The sequence below is a fragment of the Bubalus kerabau genome, chromosome 1 (genome assembly GCF_029407905.1).
Source record: "Bubalus kerabau isolate K-KA32 ecotype Philippines breed swamp buffalo chromosome 1, PCC_UOA_SB_1v2, whole genome shotgun sequence".
Lineage (NCBI taxonomy): Eukaryota > Metazoa > Chordata > Mammalia > Artiodactyla > Bovidae > Bubalus > Bubalus kerabau.
The window spans coordinates 146,512,041-146,533,411 of NC_073624.1; the positions used below are offsets into that span (position 1 = coordinate 146,512,041).

The 21,371-nt window shown below is 36.2% G+C and overlaps 1 protein-coding gene across 10 annotated transcripts in view; it reads right to left on the bottom strand.

Moving 5' to 3' along the window:
- Positions 1 to 21,371, bottom strand: part of CTNNA3 (catenin alpha 3) — a 1,911,430-nt gene that overhangs the window by 1,089,864 nt on the left and 800,195 nt on the right. The window lies entirely within an intron of this gene.

Sequence of the window (21,371 nt, forward strand, 5' to 3'; positions counted from 1 at the left end):
AAACCACCTGGTGTGTTAAGGTTACATGAATAACCAAAATTTGAAGGCTTGTCATTTTTTAATGCCTAACTTTAGCTATATATAAATTTAATACTAGATAAGAACCAAAATAAAATTCCTTAGATTGTAAAAGTAATTTTGATTCAGGACATGAAATTATAAAAAAAAAATTTCCCTCTCTTTGGGAATGAAGCATTTCTAGTTCTCAGTATATAATTCTTATAGGTTAGACAATTACTAGTTCACCACAAAAAATATAACAAAGCTGACTTGTAAGTGTTCTGCTCAAATGTTGTTGTCCTCACACCCACCCCATGGCAAATTTTGGACTGCAAACCATAAATCTATTTTCATAAGTATTTTAAACTCAGTGCATATTAGTTGATATTTCATTTTCTGTCCCAAATTTATATTGTGTCCAACTAGACAACAGTTAAATAAACAGCCTGACCTGTTGAACTACACAACAGAGACACGTCAATGCAGAATGGATTCAGTCTTTGAATGCTTTACCAGAGAGAGAGGAAATACAGTTTAGTCTTTGAAAAATATGGAGTTTTTTTTCTAATTTTTATGAGCCCCAGTACGCATAGTGCTACCGCAGCATGGCGTTAATATATTCCGAGTGTCACAGTGATCTAAGCAATACTTATCCAAGATATATTCCTTTTAAATTAGTTTATATTTTCTAAAGATGTTGACATTACATCTTTTCAAATAATTTAAACCTTTTTTTTTAAACTTAATTTGGTGAACCAACTACCTAACCAGACAGGGAGGCAATAAACTGCATTTCTGTGGAGCAGCAGTGACCTCCAGTGGCTGGTTAGACTAACCACAGCTATTCAAACATTCTTCGTTTTCATCCTCAATTCCTATGTAAGTGTGGTTTTCAACATACAGTTTTTGATCCATGAATCAGATTTTACTTTTATTTAATCCTCCCCCCTTGGAAACATAGTTATAGTGTAACATTTTAAAGTTACATTTTGTATATTGACTTACTTAGTAATGGCCAGAGGCCACAGAACTGAAACTGAGGGCTAGAAATAAGTGTCCTAAGATGAAGAACAAGTAATAACATAACAAAAAATAGATAAGAAATACTTTAAAGTATTTAAAATCATTGGCATTGGACGAATATCATTAGGTGAGAGGATTTACATAGGCAGAATACTAAAATATAATGTAATTTAGGTTGGGGAAACAAATTTCAATATTAATATTGAAAGACCCAGTAGCAGTTATTTGCCAGGCAGGAGTGTCTGAGCTGTGGAATAAGGGAGGCCTCCCCTTCCGGCTCTAGAATGCTTCAGTCTGTTGATCATGGCAGTGACCTGTTCTTTGCCCCAGTGCTCTCTCCCTCCCTCTCCCTCTTCAGTCGGCTGAACACTGGTTCTATTAGGCTCTCTGACAATGATGTTACAGTCTAAGAGGTGATGATTCATAGATAATGAAATTATGCTCTCCTTCTGGGGAAGGATAATGCAGAGTCAGATTTGTAGAACTGGCAAGGATTTTAGGATGCTGAAGGTGCATGAAGTATCTTCTCTTCCCTTGACATTTACCAAGAAGAGAACTTAAATAGTTTATTTAAAGTGTGGATTAGACCAGCATCAGAAACAAGCATCAGGCTATGAAGACTAAGACAAAATGAGTTCCAGACATGACAAATGAGAACTGAGCCATGAGAAATGAAAAATTCAGAAACAGCGTTGCTTCTTTTATTCCCTTTCCCCTGGATTCTCATTAGAATCTGGATCTGTAGCAAACCCATAGAGTTTTTCTATACTTGTATTCTGTTAGCTACCTATGTTAAAAATTAGAGGCAGCTGGAAGAAACTATTAACATGAAAAATAGTATCAGTGAATTTTAATTACAAATGTCATCAGAAAACAGAACTAATGGAAGCTAAATAGGTTGTATTAAATGACTCTTGAGAACAAATAAAATAACATGGTGAAAGTCAGAGTTTCTAGAATCTAAGCATAATTGCCTATAGAATTAGACCCACTTTTGCCTACTCTTCAAAATCATCAGTGATTTTATAGTCAGTAGAATACAGTAGAAATACTACAGAGATAATCTGCATAAAAAGAGTTTATGATTATTTTGATTTAAGGAAAATATCACAGCCATATATAACAGAGCACTCTATGGGCCTTAAATTCAAATTTCTCTGGCATTTTCAAGTCAGGTAATCCTGGGGAAATCCCTTAGCTTTTCTGAACTTGATGTTTCCCATCTGTAAAATGGGCAAATATTATTGACTTCATATGGTTATTGGGAGGACAAAATGTGAGCAATACTTTGTAAACTCTAAAATGTCATCTACTTACTATTTTCAAAGAGCATTTATTAAGATGATCAGCTATGTTTGCAGGTGTTCTGTGTTTGGCCTGGGCTAGAAAGACGTTACTAATCTCTATGTAACAGAAACCCAAGTCTATTTACATTAATATGAATTCTGAGACTTGGCCATGTGTCTAGAACTTAATTTGTCTTTGATCTTTATTTTCCATAAAGAAATTTCTTCCACCCAATGTTATCCAAGTCTATGAGTTATTAATGACTATAATATACAATAAACATAAACAGATACCAACCAGAGAACAGTGAATCAAAAGGTTATCCAACTAAATCAAAATTCTAATTTGTCCCCCAAAATGTCATGACAACAAAAGCTTTCAATTAACTTATTTGCCCTGTTCCCCTCTGCAGTAGCACTATTTTGAGCCCTTAATGACTTTACACTTTACAAATATATCTTGTAAAGTGTCAAGATGACACCATTATTGAGCAAAAGGTAATTGCTTCTAACATGTTACATGGGGTTAGCACATTTCCAGGGACTGATTACATTTCATATACTCTGTTTTATTTTTCCCCCAATGAAAGAGTATCCAAAATTTCCTTCAAGTATTGAAATTACTATTGGGTTTAATCTATCAGTTATTGCTGTTGAAAATCACTGAATTAAAAAAAGTAGCATAAAAATACAAATAATTTTTATGAATAATAACATTCATTTATGAAAAATTAAAAACTTAAGAGTACTCTTTGTGGGCTTTTCATCAAAAAAAAAAATGACCAATGTAATCAAAACTCTTTCTCTACTGAGTGTAGCATTTCCTACCAAGTATGATGCAGCAGATGTATTCCCAAAATTCTTATAATTTAAGTAGAAAACTGTTCCTCCTCCCTGACAGCTGAGTGTCTATGAAATCTTTTTCTGTGAAATCTTTCGAGAACAGAGAGATGATGGTGGTTTTTCAATGGAAAAAAAAAAATTTATAAATTTTATGCAACTCTACCTTCATAGGATTATTGGTATATGTGCTTGAGTTGGGTATCTTGAACACGTAAGGGGAATTTAAGGAATACAGAGAAAACAAGAGCTAAGACCAAGCAGAAACAATCCATTTTATTGAAAAAAAAAAGAAAAAGGAGCTTCTGGCTTAACCTATCCAGAAAATATTGTAATGAAAATTGATAAATTTCTTGACAATTCTTTTTACTTTACTTTCAGTGAATCTCATTCTCCCTGCTCCAGGAAAAAAAAAAATCATCTATTCCTTTCTTCCACTCTTATTCCCTACTTCCTATGTAACACAAAAAAGTCTTTGCTCATATAAATCAACACAATTAGTCAACTTACTAAAAAGGAGCATCATATCTTCAATTTAAAAATTAGACCATAAAGCAAAATGTAAGTCTGGCTGACCCTTTTCCCTTTCCTCTACAGCTTACAAACCACCTCTACAGTATCTTCTGATTTTCAGTAGAAGAAATATAGTTTAATTGCCAATCTGGCAAAGTATTACAACTTGAAAGTGAAAGTCAAGGTCGCTCAGTCATGTCCAACTCTTTGGGACTGTATAGTCCATGGAATTCTCTAGGCCAGAATACTGGAGTGGGTAGCCTATCCCTTCTCCAGCGGATCTTCCTGACTCAGGAATCAAACCAGGGGCTCCTGCATTGCAGGCGGATTCTTTACCAGCTGAGCTATGTTGTTTTCCTTTATAATTAACTACCTCCTAGAAACAAAATATAGGGCTTTATCAATGGGAATACTCAACTGCATGTCATCAGTCAAAACCACCTACCAACAATCAGAGTTCTGTCTTTTGCAGGGATGAAATGCAAGTTTGGGGCGCCTTACAAATACAATGACAAGGCAAAGACTGCAGTTAACAAAGGCAATTTCTGTTAAAGCTGCATTTCACTAATTACATCTATTCAGGGTATAAAATACATTTTGCCAGTAAAGAGCAAAAAAGGATTTTCAATTAAATATAAATCCTTATTCATCATTCTTGGGGTTCAAACTTATTGATGAAGTAGAGGTAAAAAGATAATGTCTTCAGATAGTGAGGCTATATAGTATCGTGAGTGGTGATCATGACTTCAACTTGGTGGTCCATATGTGTAGTTAAAAAGTGCTTCTTATTAATATTGATCCGTTTTACTCTCTGCAAGAACGAACATGCTTACCCCCTTTTTGATGCCATCAACCAGCATCTCACAAAAATGTTTAAAGGAGACTTATAGAATGTACCACGTTGATCTTGAAGTAGTAGAGTGACTTTAAAGTCTCTAATAAACCTGGGATAACTTACAACAGTAAGCCCGGTCTCCTGCATTGCAGGCAGACTCTATCTGAGCCATTAGGGAAGCTCCTATAAACTCTCTAAGAAATCTGAAAGCTAACTAGGCACCTAAGGATCAATGTTGGCTTGTCTTTCATCGGTTTATGAAAGGGATTCTGCACAATTTATATGAAATTTCACAGTTACAGGCTATAAATATTTGGTTGCAGTATTGTCATTTATCCTAAGGAAGTTTAGGTAACATAATTGAACTAAATTAAATGGAATAATTAAAGATCTATTTAATATGGTAGAGGCCCTATTACATATATATTTTGTGTTTTCCACCAAGCTAGGACTCTTTTAGATGCTTAGGGAAAAAAAAAAAAAAAGGCCTATCCTTCCTATGATTATTAACATTTTACCATACATTTGTTTATGTGTATGTATATTTTTACATACTTAACTTATTATGTGCCAGGAATGTTTATATATATATGTCTTTTAATATAAGAACAGAGGCTTTATATTGACTCTTTTATTTGACAGGCTTCATCCATTAATCCTAAATCTTGTCCCTTCTTTATAGGACTGCCCTAAAATCATTCATACCCTACCCACACAAGGCTTCTCAAACCAAAGTATACATCTCCAGCCCGTATTAGGCAATGAATTCCAGCAAGTTACCATTAGGATATCCCTTTGCTAGTTTTATTCTAACCTGCCAGTACAGTCAGCTTCCCAGTCTGTGGCACCCACTCTGGCCTATTTTATGTCATTAAAAGGCAGCATGCACTTAGTCCTATGGACTTTTATGGGGAGAACTGAGTAGTAAAATGTAAAAATCTATGTATGTTTCTATGGGCTCCACCTTGCTTGTTTTTATGGTCTAACGCACAGAGATGTGTGGGATCTCTATTAGCTTACACTGAAATGCAAAAGCATTATGCTAGTTATAAATTAAAAAGAAAGGCCAAGACAGACAAAATATAGATTCCAAGGCTCACGTTCTGTATTTCTTAATCTTAACAGTGATAGTAAATAGTGGACATTCTTTATTTCACTTTCCTGACATCTGTTTTACTCTCCACATTTACCACCGTATTCTTAAATTTAAGCTTCACAATTCTTAAATGTTTTGACTTCTAACACAGAGGTTTCTTTTGTTTGTTCCTTAGTTGTTTTGTTCCATGCCTGAAGATCTTTTCCCAGTTCTCTTGCTGCATAATACTTCTGGCTTTGCTAGAAACCCCGCTCAAATTTTGAACCTGTCAGAAAGTCACAGGGCAATTCATCAATTTTGTAATTGGAGTGATCAAACTGACTGTCTTTGTCTCTAGAGTGCGGTCTAGTCAAGTCTGAGGTGTCTGCCTTCGATCTTCCCTGCCTCCCATTCCCAGACCTTCCCTCCACTTCAGATTTTGCACACTGAAATTCCTCCATCCAGGACTACCTGGGGCTCTCTTGGTTTTGTCCTCCTTACTCAAAATATATCCCCAGATCTTGACTAGTATCATTATCCCTTCCAAGGACACTCACACTTTAATTGAAATTAAAAGAAAAAAAAAATCCTTTTGCTAAAGGTAACAAAGTCATATACTAAGAGCTGGGGTTATGCTTCTGAGGGCAAAGGTGCTTTGCCAGCCCCTCTGAAATCAGTCTTTGTAGATACCGCTATGTTTTTCTCAAACATGAAGTGGGGCCTTCCCACAAGAACCAAGGCAGGGCAAATAATCCATGTTTCATTCAGTAAACTATAGTCTGAGAAATCTTCTCAGTAAATTACCATTATATACAGGATTTCTCCTTAGTTTTCTCCATAGAGAGACAATACTACATACAAGACAGAACTTGGGCTATGGATCCAGGATGAACCAGTTTGACTGCGACTTAATAACTGCAAAATATTGACTATTAGCTTTTTCATCTCAAAAATGAAAATGTATAAAATAATATAATAACAGGGTTGTCACAATAAGGCAAAGAATCGGCATTTCCTGAATATTTTTATGTACTTTGTTTTGGCACACTGCATATATTATTTAATTTAATACTCACAAAGATCCTATGATGATTAAATCAGATGACTTAGATAAAAATCACTTAGTATAAAGCTTGGCACATAACTGTAACCTACTCCTTCACTTCATTAGCTCAAATTGCTTAAAGTTTCTGTACAACAGTATGCTTTAATAGCTGTATTTCATTATGTCATGCCCAACTCTTTGCGACCCCATGTACTATACAGTCCATGGAATTCTCCAGGCCAGAGTAGCCTTTCCCTTCTCCAGGGGATCTCCCTAACCCAGGGATCAAACCTAGGTATCCCACACTGCAGGCAGATTCTTTACCAGCTGAGCCACAATGTAAGCCCTATCTATTTTTGTATGGAATAAAAAACATATCTGGCCAACTTTCAAGAAATAGAATCTTAACTGCCAAAACCTCAGGGGCATATAATTACTGAAAAGTAACATGGTATATAAAACCTAAGTCCTAATCTCCCATCAAAGTCCAATGACATCTTTACCTTTATTCCCACACCATTCCCCTTGCTCTAACACTGGCCAGTTCTTGAAGTAGCACGTGCTCTCCTTGTTGCTGTTCACTTACTAAGTCGTGTGCGACTCTGCAACCCCATGGACTGCAGCACACCAGGCTCCCCTGTCCCCCAATATCTTCCAGTTTGCTCAAATTCATGTCCATTGAGTCAATGATACTATCTAGCCATCTTATCTTCTGCCTCCCTCTTCTCCTTTTGCCTTCAACCTTTCCCAGCATCAGGGTCTTTTCCAATGAGTCAGTTCTTCATATCAGGTGGCGAAAGTATTGGAGCTTCAGCATCAGTCCTTCCAGTGAATATTCAGGGTTGATTTCCTTTAGGATTGACTGGTTTAATTTCCTGGCAAATCCAAGGGACTCTCAAGAGTCTTCTCCAGCACCACAGTTCAAAAGCATCAATTCCTCAGTGCTCAGCCTTCAGTATGGTCCAGCTCGCACATCTATACATGACCACTGGAAAAACCATAGCTTTGACTATATGGACCTTTGTGCTTTTCTACCTTATGCCTTTACTCAAGCTATTTCTTTTATGAGAAATGACTTTCCTCTCCCTTTCAGGTCCTCCTGTTAGCCTCTTCTCATTTATCAGTTGATTTCAAAAATTATTCTTACAAAAATATGGTTTTCAAGATTTATATTTAAATTTAAATTGCTTCTATGTTGTAAATAATCTGACAACAATTTTTCTTTGATAGTTGCCAACAGTATGACCATTTTGGCTGGTATGTTAAAGTGACTAAGAGCTAAAAAGTATTGTGAGACAAATAAAGAATATTTAATTCAAAGAATGAATATATCTTGATTTTAGTGAAGGTTGGATAGTCAACTTTTATTGTAAAAGCCATATACTTGTGACTGCCCACATCCACTGCTTCTTGGGAAAGGTCCTTTTCTCTTTAGCGTGGATGTCTCCTGATCACATGCCTAGTGCCACAAGGCTTCTACTTTAGACATGTCCCAAGGTCTGTCCTCTTCCCAAATAAAGTGACTACCCTACACTATCACTGAAACCAAGTCAGATGTCTTCGGCTTACTAATTATACACATTTTCAGAGTAACTAGTCTCCTGAACACTGAACATCAAATACTTAGAAGTTGACAATGAGAAATGCTCACTTTTTGTTTTTAACCTCCTGAACATTGATTATGCAGCAGGCACAACTGATTATAGAGGCCTGAAGCATCTGCCAGTTGATGGGTGTTTCCTTTCCTCCTTTCTGTTCATCATCTTACAGCTTTCTACTGAATTTCTTTTCTCTCTCTCATCACCAGTTAAAATATCTTTCAATTTTTCCCTCTATCCAACTTTTATCAATAAGTCAATTTATACCATTTGATTATGTACCTTCTGACTGGGTTAATAGGAAAATTAGCTAATGCTAATGCTAATGGCATTTTTTTTTCTTTTAGAAAACAATAATTAAGATAACATAGTCTAATAATTTAATTCAAAAGGGGGTCAAAAATCTATTTGTATTCAACAGTTTTGTTTAGTTCTATAAATGAAAAACTGTGATTTTGTAAATTGTAGTTTAATTTCAGAAATAGAAATTATATCCCTCTCTAATATACTTTTAAGGCACATTTTAATTGTGATTTGTAAAGGCAGGGAAGATTTATTATAACAGAACATCCAGGTATTTCATTTCATGTAAGGTATCACTCAGTCTCTGGACCATGGTAATCTTTGCCATCAATGAAACAGATTCATTTTTGGAACATATATACTAAGAGAATTGAAATGAAACCCTTATTTAGTCATAAAACTTGTAACTATGAGGGTTTTTGAGAACTTCACAGTGCATTTTCTTACCTTCTATTTGAAACCCTAAACTAATTTAATTGTATTTTCAGTGATTTTTTAAAAATTAATTTTTATTGGGGTATAGTTGCTTTACAATGATGTGTTAGTTTCTACCATAGAGCAAAGTGAATCAGCTACATGCACAAACATATCCCCCCACTTTTTTTATTTTCTTCCCATTTAGGCCACAGAGCACTGAGTAGGTTCTTGAAACTATATAGTGAGTTCTCATTAGTTATGTATTTTATACATAGAGTCAACGGTGTATATGTGTCAATCCCAAAGACTACATTCCTTGGTCTCTCTCTTAGTTATCAATTCCAAGTTTTTACTGCAAACATTTGCATCATTTTTTACCTCTAACCTTTATCTCTCTTGCTTAAGAGATACTGTGTGGTTACTTTAATTTTAAAAAGAAAAATTTTGTTTCTAATATTGTTTAAAAGAAAGAAATATAAGAAGTGGTTGAGTTCTTGTTCTACTTTTAATCTTCAATATTGGAATCTGCTTGGTCTAGATCAGGTAGAGGGCCCTGGACTCCATGGCACATAGTTTGAAGACATGAAAAACCACTGTTCTGAAATCACTAATCTACTATAGGTTCAAAATATTCTGCATGGTTAATAGCTGAATGAAGGAACTCAGTGCTTAATTAACCCATAATCAAACATATAGGTAAGAAGTTTTGCAGCAGGATGTATTCAGCAGTTTTTAATACCAGGCTCACAAATTATATTTCCAGAGGTCAAATTTGCACATAACTCTTTCAACCACAACTGTCTCCTCATACTTAACTCAGTTTAACATCCAGCAGTGTGTTGTGCAGAAATAATCAGTGGTTAAATTATTCGCATTTTGTTTGCTCAGCTCACAGTAGCCCACTGATTAGTTTTTGGTTTTTTTTCCTAAGTATCTGATCTTCAATTTGTATTTCAACTGTACCCAAGTGCAGATGCCATCTCTGGTAACATGACAAAACAAAATTTAGGTTAATAAATGTTTCTCTGTGCTCCAATCACAGCACACATCCTGCAGTAACTATACTGTAGCTCAAAGTGTTGTAAAAAATGCAACTGAGTTTCCTGGAGAATCATTTTAGAGTTAATTAAACCTTCTCCACCTGTAATTTAAGAAAAAAGAAAAAACCCAGCACTCCTAAAGACCATGGGGGAAAGGCAGTTTAAGAAATAGAAGTCCTCTGTTTATCCAGGGAGGTACTTTACAAGGCAGACAGCTACACCACAGTTGAGAGACAACATTTCCTCAGCTGATTTGGTTAATTAAAATGCACAGTTACAACAGGCTTTCTTAGAGCCTGCAGCTGAATGACCGAAGTCTCCATTTTCCTCCAGTGTCACACAGAACGTGAAGAGGCAAACATACTGCTGGAGCACAATTTGACTCACTAAAAATCCAGCACTATAAACACGAAATACATTTCTCAGGCACATTTTAAAAGACGTATTATCAAGATTTATGGCGCAAGGATGGAAAGAATTTGCAGTTAGGCAGCACCAAGAGACTATCCTAGGTTCCTCTCAAAGCAGTTTTCAGTAAAATTTACAAATAAATCTTTAGGGTAGAGTCCACTTTCAACACAGAAATCTTCAGCTCTATCCTTTCAAATGTATGGAATTTGAATCTGACTAACAGCCCGTCTGTTGCCAGAATTTATGAGTGATATGAAAAATCAAAGGCCACAAAAGCTATTTGTCAAATAAACTGCAGAACGCAATACCAGTCTGCAGGGCTCATTTGCAGAACTCATGATGAGCATGGGAGGAGGGGATGCAAACAGCTGCAGCCTTGACCGCACTGCTTGTGCCAGCCAGAATTCAAGCCGCGTGAGCTGGGTAAGACTGAAAGAGGGGGCCAACAACAACAACGAAAAACAGAAAAGGTTCTTATATCTAAGTTTTTATTAAATCAGTACATCAGTGTGCCCAGATGAATACCTGCAGAACCAGTTAAAATAGATGTGGACTGTAGGTATTCAAATTTAATCGGTTCATGGAAGACTACGTTTATTTCCCGGCATGGGAGAGATATTACAGCCTTTGAATCAGTTAGACTAGTAGCATGGCATCCAATCAGTTTTCTCATCTGTAAACTGGGAACAGGGCTTCACATCTCAGGGCAACTGAGGATAAATTGAGATGACATGTTTGTGGGCAAGCAAGTGCTCAATAAAAGTCATTCTCCTCTCTTTCACTAGTTCTTCTCGCAACACAGTGAGCTGATATGAATGGCAAAGTCAAAGTTCCCATACTAACCATTTAAATTAAGAAGTCCATAATCTATAGAAAAATGATTAAATATTCCTGGAACCTAATTAACAAATGAAATCAAATCCAAATAGTGCTCCCCAGAAATTTGAAAATTCTCTTCTATTAACATTCACTAATGAAATTTCCATATTAAGCTTTGTTCTACAACAATTTTGCTTAGCATCAGAATAAAAGTTTTTGATCTTAGTATTGTCTTTTCTAATAATTCAGCATCATTTCCTTTTCATAAATGTTACTTGAAGAACTGACCATTGCTTTTCAAAATATCTCTTTAAATATCTCTAATATCTGTCTGTGTGTCTTTCTTTTCATTTTTGTCTCCCAAACATGGACATATCACGTCCCCCCACACTCAGTACTGAAGGAAACATGCTGTTTTAGCAATTAAATGGTCTATATAAATTAATACCTAATTCATTTCTAGTGGGAAATAATTTAGGTGTTTGGAAGAAAGGGACACAATATTAAGATTTGTGTTTTCAAAAACTCTAATTGAGTCTATGAAATAATGACTGAATTATTCAAAGCAACTTATCCAAAAAGTCACAATAAAATAATTTCAGTGGATATTTACTGAGCACCTACCACATGCAGGCATACAAGTGAATTTTTGTTTTTCCTCAAAGCAAACAAAACATAACAACTGGCAAAGGATATTTGAAATTTGGAGTCATATCACCAGGAAAGCCATTGAATTATTTGACTGGTTTTGGAAAGTCACTTCATAAAGCACTGAGTTTTCTCTTCTCAAGAGAGAAATTTGATACATGCCCTTCACTGGAGACATGATAATAATTAGTTTTTTTCAAAGACTTTGAAAAGAGCAGAGATGAAAAGAGCTGTAAGAGTTTCTAAATGACACAAGATCTGTGAAGTGGTAGATATTTAACACAGACCTCATACAGCTGTTATGTAGGTTCATTAGTTAATCAGTTAGTTAATGACTTTGAAGTGTAAAATCTTATTAGACATTTTTTTACACTTTAATGCATATAAGAAAGAAATTACTGTCTGAAGTTAAAAAGTGACTATACCATTCTAATATATTGTATCTTTCTATGACAGACTTTCAAGATGTTCTTTCCTACTCTGATTTCCTCCCCCCCCCCCCCCAAACAACTCCTGAAAAACCTATCTAGACCCTGATTCTCTACCACTTTATTGTTCAGTTTTGGCATGGGCTTACAGTTAACAGTAAGCACAGAAGTGGAAAAAAAAACAAACACATATTTTGTGTAATAATATAAAGTATTATTTGATGATAATGGCATCAACTGTTAAACATGCTATTTAAATGCGGTTTTGTACATCTGTGCAACAGGGGAGTGAAAAAACTGTTGGATAAACTGAAAGAAAGTGAACAAGGGAAGGAATTGAAACCCAATGTTAACTACCTTGATCCTTGGAAGTAGTGACTGATTTCTCTCCTGAATGCTGAGAAGATGAGAAAAGATGGCAGAGGCGTAATTAGTTTAGCAATATTCTACTATGTGGGAGAGATTTCTATAGCTTAAACAAAATTTGTGCTTGACATATAATATTTACAGAGAAAAGTGCACATATTATCAATGTATAGCTCAATGGATACTGAGCTCTTGTGTTCTCTGTAGCTAGATCAAGAAATAGAAGATTCCCAGAACTCCAAAAAGCCTCTCTGTTTCCTCCAATCACTAGATCTATTTCCAAAGGTTAACCACCAGTGCGACCTCTAACTGCAAATGGTAGCCTTATCTGTCTTGGTACTTTATATAAAGGGAATCATCAAGAATATACTCTCTTTTGAGTCTAGCTTCTTTCTGGTGGCATTCTTCCATCGTATTCACCCATATTGTTAAGGGTAGTTGTAGATCTACAGATTTCTAATCTTAGTCCCTCCACCCTAACCCCCACCACACACACACACACAGAATTAATTCTTTTCTTATGCAAAGAATGGCCAAGGATCCCTGTACTGGGAAGTCCTTGAACACCCTGGGAGACAGGAATTGCAAGTGAAAAATTCCCTCAGTGGACACAAATTTGAGCAAACTCCTGGAGATAATGAAGGACAGGGAAGCCTGGTGTGCTTCAGTCCATGGGGTGACAAAGAGTCAGATACAACTGAGCGACTGAAAAACAACAACAAAATTTTCTCTTGTTTTTTTTTTCTTTTTCCTTTTTTTTTTCTTTACATTGGTAAATATAATGCAATCTCGAATTATTTTGCACTTTTAAAATCTAGTCATGGACAGAACCAGCTCTAAGGGGCACATTGAAGCAATTTTTCTTTTTTTTTTTTCCCAGTAGCCCTTATTTTCAGCCCTGAATTCCCTACTCAGCTCTCCATACCAGCAAATCTCCTAGAAAGCCTTCCCCAGTCTAGCAGTTGTATAAAAAACAATTGAATAAACTACTTCACACCAAGGTGTTAATGTCAAAATCGTTAGTTCTCTAAGGTATGGCCTAAGGACAGTGCACAGAGGCCCAATTATTTTCTGATTACTCTCTAATGGGGTTTCTGGTAGAGCCGCATTTATTGACTTATGCTATAAGATTCCTTTACACTGAAGGACTCTGGGAAACAGACACTGGCATCCTATGCTGTCTTTACTAGTAGAAGGTTATTGAAACTATTATTTCACTACATCACACAGTGTTCTCTTTACGAGAGCCCGTGGGGGAAAGGACATTAGTTCTACTTCTTCATGCAACTGATAGGCCCACAGCATCCCCTTCTCTCCCCTACATTTCCCCCCACCTCTCTCCTGCTAAAAATGCTGAAGAATAAGGGATAGCCAATTTCTAACAAGTATTCAGAACTTTTTAACTTGTCTTTTTGGTATAACTTCCTCAGCCTTTGGAGAAGGAAATGGCAACCCACTCAGGTATTCTTGCCTGGACAATTCCAAGGACAGAAGAGCCTGTTGGACTATAGTCCATGAGGTCACAAAAAGTCAGACACAACTGAGCAACTAACCCTTTCCTCACCCTTGGTTCCATCTTTTCCTTTCATTGTCTGTTTACACATCTTTGAAATTTTAAAAATCCTGATGAATTCAGAAAGAGTATAGATTGATTTGATGAAATATGCTATCCTTTAAGGAGAAATTCTTAGTCACTGACATTAGACCAAGCTGGCCAACTGAGGGATACGTATTTTAGGCAGAGGGCCCTTCCAGCAGTGTTCAGATTACACCACACTGGTTGGGTGTCAACAGAATGACTGAGAAGCTCATTTCTGAGGCACAGGATGCATTATAGCATTACACAACAAAGGTTTTTTATAAAGCTTGGCTGAATGCATTGACTGAAGGTATTTTCCATCAGGTGAACTGGACAGAATGAGATAATGTCTAGGAAAAATCTAGATCAAGAACAGGATAAAAGATAAACTACTTGTGAGAGAACATGGAATTTAGTTTTCAAGAGAGCTGTAATAAAATTTGTTATATGATATTTTACAACTACTGGTCCATTCTTATTTTCAAGGCTCTCAGAGTTCTGCTTGGGAAGATTTGATTAATGGATTATTTATCCAAGAGTCATTGATTTATGGAGCTTAACCATAAGCTACAGCATAGATCATTTTCTTTCTAATATTTATATCTACAGGAAGAATACCACAATGGCGGGGTATTCTACCCTGGACTGGTAATCCACATAAGCAATGACCCCAATGGACAATAATGAAAATATTAAATAACAACCTGTTATTTACTCCCTTCATTGCTAGGATCCCACTATTTAAATTAAGTAAAACAATTTCCAGAAATTCAGTGATAATCTATAAATCGTATCACAAAATAGTCCAATACATATTCCAGTGAGATGTTCTCTGTGAAATGGGGAGGAGGACATGTCAAATGTGGATCTCTTAATGCCTGAATTAATCTTTAGATCAAACAAATAATTCCAGTTCAGATAAATTAAAATTGTGGATTTTTTCCTTTCTGTTAAAGCTATTTGATATGACACACTGGGAACACATGTATACCTGTGGCGGATTCATTTAGATATTTGGCAAAACTAATACAATTTTGTTAGTTTAAAAATAAAATAAAATTAAAAAAAAAGAAAAAAGCATATTGTCTTGCAAAAAAAATGAACAAATTTATTCCAGACTATGACAGAATAGTCATATTTATGTAATCTCTTATTTAAATATATCTTTCCAAATAAAAAAATTAATTTGTTTAGAAACCATCATTCCTGAAAATTCCATGGTAAGCATTCCCTTTAAAAAGTACTAAATCCAATATAAAAATTAGTAAATCCAATGTAATAATTAGGACCTGTTAGGTTAATTTTTTGTTTGTTTGTTTGGCAGCAACTGTAGAATTAAACATGACTGGAGTACCACTGTGTATACTTCAAATGCTTGTACTGTACAAAAATGATCATTTATTTGTTTATACTTGGCAATTACCTGGCAGCCTCAAACTTGACAAGGCCTGCATGCCCAATACACATGTAAAAGGATATCTCTCTCAAATACTTTGTGATGCTAACAATGCACGCAGGGAGGAATGGATACTGAAACTATGGAATGGAGAAGCATTTTACTAGATTTCTGAGTGGATCACAATCAGAGGTCAGTCCCCAAACCAGACTCTGCATGGTAAACTTGTCGCATCACAGCTCAGAAACTTCTAACATCTCCTCAGGACTGGTCTCATTTGGGGCTCAACCTACTCTTTCAGTTTCTCGTGTGTATTTACCCGTATCCCACTATGCTCCAACAAAACCACAATTTACCATTCTTTCAACATCTCCCTCAAAGTCTACCACTGATTTGCTTACATTTTCCTTCTGCTCGAAACATTCTGTTTTGCCAAATTCATCTTATATTTTATCACCATAATCCAATTCTTCCATGAACTATTTTCTGATTATTATAGCTGAAAGTATTTTTCTTTCTCCCTCAACTTCAATTATTATTGAATGATAATAATGATGTATCATTATTAATGATTGTGATACATTATTATCATTATTACCATTACAATTATCTACTTCTATAGTCATTATTATTTCCTAATGTGTTATATTTAGTTATATCCATATATTATCATCCTTACAGGAAAATTTTACAGGGAAGGGAAAATGTATCTTAAACATGTATTTTGTTTGTTTGTTTGTTTGTTTGTTTTATAGCCCAAGCAGGCTTAAGGCAGGATTTAAGATATAGTATATGCTTAATAGACTTCCTGATGGCTCAGCAGTAAAGAATCTGCATCCAGTGAAGGAGACTCAAGAGAAATGGTTTCAATCCCTGGGTCAGAAAGATCCCCTGGACAAGGAAATGGCAACCCACTCCAGTATTTTTGCCTGAATAATTCCATGGACAGAGGAGCCTGGCAGGCTAAAGTGCAAAGGGTCGCAAAGAGTCAGACCACCGAGTGACTGAACACACACACATATGCTTAATAACTGTCTAGTGAACTAATGTCACACTTGTGCGAGTCATGCTGAAACTCCAGTGATTTTTATTCACAAAAACAAGAGATTGTTATTCGCTTTGTTGTTGCTCTTTAGTTGCTAATTTGTGTCCAATTTTTCTGTGACACCATGCACTGTAGCGTCACACCGGGGATAAAACCCTCATCTCCTGCCTTGGCAGGTGGATTCTTTACTGCTGAGCCACCTGTGAAGCTCTTATTCCCTTACCATTGCAAAAACAGGCATAAGAGGTTTGGGATACAGTGCATACCATAAAATAACACTTCACATATTTCATATATTTTAAGCAAATGTTTACCATTTACAGTTATGTGACCAGCTTCCCAGTTGACTCAATGGTAAAGAATCCACCTGCCAATGCAGGAGACCTGGGTTCAATCCCTGGGTTGGGAAGATCCCCTGGAGGAAGAACTGGCAACCCACTCCAGTATTCTTGCCTGGAAAAACTCACAACAGAGTGACTGAGCACACATGCATGAATGACCCTCTATGGCAAAAGAAGCACTGGAAACATAAAAGTGTCATCCTATAAATGAGAAAAGCATTCTTGAATTACAAGCTGCCTTAACTGCCACATACAAAACATATATTGAACTGCAACCCTGGAGGGCTCTGAATGATGAGCCAGGAAGGAGCTTTCAGAGGTTTTGCACAGTACAATAAGTTGGCTATTAACCCATCTTATAGATAAAGAAATTGAAGTGTAAGCATAGCTGGAATGTGAATCCTGATTTGTATGACTGGGCACTTCTCTTACAGTCACTGCACAGTAAACTCTGAATGTAAGCTTCCGTTTGACTAGATAGGATGCTTGTTTACATACAAGTCATTCTGCTCTGCTGCATAGTATTTACCACAGGACATTGTCAGCTTTTTCCATAATATTTTCTTTAAAAAAAAAAAGTACAAAAACACAAAACTCTCTTTTGAATGGCTTACTATGAGGCACTATGCTAAATGCTTCCCTTACCAATATAATTCTTACAACCACCCTGTGGGGTGAGTGCTCTTTACTCATATTCCAAGATAGGGAAGTGAAACATAGAAACTTCAAGTTATACACTCAAGATCAGTTTCTGTTCTGTTTCTTCTAGTGCTCCTAGTGTTACTAGAAACCATTATTTCTAAGGATATTAAATGGAATTTGAACTCATTTTTCTTATTCCTGAATCCAAGTTCTTCAGTTCAGTTCAGCTCAGTCACTCAGTCCTGTCCGACTCTGCGACCCCACAGACTGCCTTACACCAGGCCTCCCTGTCCATCACCAACTCCCGGAGTTCACTCAAACTCATCTCCATTGAGTTGGTGATGCCATCCAACCATCTCATCCTCTGTCATCCCCTTCTCCTCCCACCTTCAATCTTTCCCAGCATCAGGGTCGTTTCAAATGAGTCAGTTCTTTGCATCAGGTAGCCAAAGAATTGGAGTTTCAGCTTCAACATCTGTCTTAACTGCTCTTATTTTATCATCTTTTATTCCTTTTTACTAAGCCTTAAATGTGTTATTTTTCCTAAAAAGAAGATTGGATTATTTGAAACTTTATTTAGAATATTTATCTATCATGGGATACATTTAAACTAAACTTGCAAGAGATCTAGAGGACAGAAAATGGGGGAGAGATTAAGAAATAGGGTCATCTCACCTGGTCTGACTAAACTGCTTACATTTTTCTGAGATCCCATCTCCAAGCCCATCCTAAAATGACAATGAATCTGGACATACCCCAGGGCATTTAGATAAACAGAAAATACATCACAGAAACAGTCAGGGCCCGTAATGAATTGGCTGGTTTGCTTCTCATCCTAAATCCATGACTTACAGCAGCTAAGCATAATACAGGAAACGATGCAATATTTTCCAGCATGTTGAGACTGTTTCCTCCTCCCAAAACTGTTAAGTATAAGACAGGTGCAGGAATCATTTCAGTCACCCCTGGAGGGGTGCACAGCAGTTGTTGCACAGTCACACAGTGGCAGAAGTCTTTGCTAAGATTCAAAATAAAAAGAATACTCATTGTAATTGGAACTATGCAGGGGACAAAGCTTCCCAGATGCACTCAAGAGTGCTGAGGCTTTGAAAGGGGACAGATGCCATGTTTATACTCAAGCTAAGAGATACCACATTTCAATAGCTCATGAGGAGATACAATCAAGTCTTCAGAGAGAAAAGACATAAGCAACACATCTGTGGCATCCACGAAGCAAATGTTTTTGTAGGCTACAGGGAGCCTTGAAGATCACTCAGGGTATACCCTTTTGTTTTCCATTTGATGACAGCAAGGTCCAGAGAGGTTAATATTGTCCAGGAGGACTGAATAAAGCTTTGGCAGTCAAAGGCCCTGAAGCCAAATCCATGATTTCTTCCTTTCTTCTACTCTACCCTGCTGTCTATCTGCTTTGTTTTGTTTCATTTAATTTTAGATTATTTCTTGCTCTTTTTTTTTTAAGGTTAATTAATGAAAGATGAGTGTGACATGGCATTAATACAAAAGGAATTTTTTCCTAATATGAGCTGTACATTGAACATTCCTTTCCTGGCTAAGGCATTTAGTTGCTCCTGTAGCTAAAACAAAAAACTATGATTAACAGTCAGAAGCTCATGGCAAGGACATAAACTGAAACAGATATTCCTCTTGATTGTGGTTGAGCTCAGCCCTCTGATTCTGAAAAGATACCTTTGTGAAATCTCTGAGTTTCCTCTGATTGAGATATAAACTGTCTAATTACTATTCTCTACTTTAAAATGATCAGTTTATACACAGATCATAAGAGATATATATATATGTTTCAAACCCAAAATGCATTTATTCAGTGCTTATTAAGCCAGATTAGATGCTGGTGATACCAAAGCTAAACATCTGTTATGTAATACAGCCATTTTACAATCATAGAAAAGTGATATTCTATTCTGCGACAAAAGTGATCTCAGTCAATAGGCGTTCACTCACTAGTGATCAATTAATGAACATTTATTAAATGGCTTCTTATAAAAAGACTTATGATAGGTACTGCAGGAAGATACCAAAACATAAGCCTTAAGTCCAATGAAGAAGAGAAGATGTACTTATTTGAAATGATGTAAAAACAAAATGATCCTTTAATTGTCATGATATACTATGAGGTGAATTTACCTGTATGTTGCTGCTGCTGCTAAGTTGCTTCAGTCGTGTCTGACTTAGGCTTATATAAATATAGGGAAAACATGGAGGGTTTCCTGAAGTAGGTGTTTTGAAAAAGGGATGAATATAAAAAGAATGGATGGGGAGAAAATGTAGGAAAGCATGTTCAAGTGTGGAGATAAAAATTTTACAAGATTAGCTTGATTAATTGCTGTGGTCTAATGTAGATTTTATAAGCAATGGGAAAAAAGTAACTCTACGTGTGTGTGTACTTGTGACTGACTGCTTATGCAATGATGGGCCATAGTGAATGGATAGGTCAGTTAATTCTAAGTTGATATTGCCCACTATCAGAGGAATTCAGGATCTTCCTGTAAGTCCCTTTTCATACGTAATCAGGGGGGCAATCACTGTGGGTGTACCCATTGTTTAAGCCAGGGACTCTTCTGCTTAGTCAATGCTTCTGTTCTAACTAGTTGTTAAATATTTTTAGAATTGTTGCAGATTATAACTGATTGCATTATTTCAACAATTTTCTGGGAAGAATCATACAAAAACAAGCTCTTTTCCAGTTAAATAACTTAGAGTGAGTTGCCAGGAAAACAGCAAGATAGGCATTCAGAATGTAGAGTATCCTTTGAAATGCTTCTACAGAAGAACTCTAAGTAGTTTTCCAAAGCCTGGAATTATTACCATGATTCCCATTCAACTTTCTTACCATCCAGTGGAGAAAATAGACCCCATTAAGAAACAATTTTACCAATAGTATACAAGGTTCCCCTTTACACTGTTCATGGGAATGTAAATTGGTGCAACCACTGTGGAAAACAGTATGGAGGTTTCTAAAAATAGAACTACCATATGACCCACTCTGGAAAGAAACAAAAACACTTATTTGAAAACATACATGCACCCCAATGTTCAGAGCAGCATTATTTTCAATTGCCAAGATATGGAAGCGACTAAGTATCCATCATCAGATGAATGGATAAAGGATATATCCAAATATGTATATACAGATATATATCATGGAATAATACACAGCCATAAAAAATAATGAAAATTTTCCATTTGCAGCAACATGGATGGACTGAGAGGACATTATGCTAAACGAAATGTCAGATTGAGAAAGACAAATACTGTATGATATCATTTATATGTGAAATATTAAAAAAAAAAAAACAGTGAACATAGCAAAAAAGAAGCTGACACAGATATAGAGAACAAATTAGTGGTTTCTAGTGGGGAGAGGGAGAGATTTAAGAGATACAAGCTATTATGTATAAAATAACCTACAAGGATATACTGAACAATATGGGAGTGTGTGGGTACTCACTCAGTCGAGTCCAATTCTTTGCGGCCCCATGGACTGCAGCCTACCAGGCTTGTCTGCCCACAGAATTTTCCAGGCAAGAACACTGGAGTTGGGTGCCATTTCCTACTCCAGGGGATCTTCCTGACCCAGGGATTGAACCCATGACTCTTACATCTCTTGCATTGCAGGTGGATTCTTTACCACTAGAACCACCTGGGAAGCCCATGAGGAACATAGCCAATATTTTACAATAAC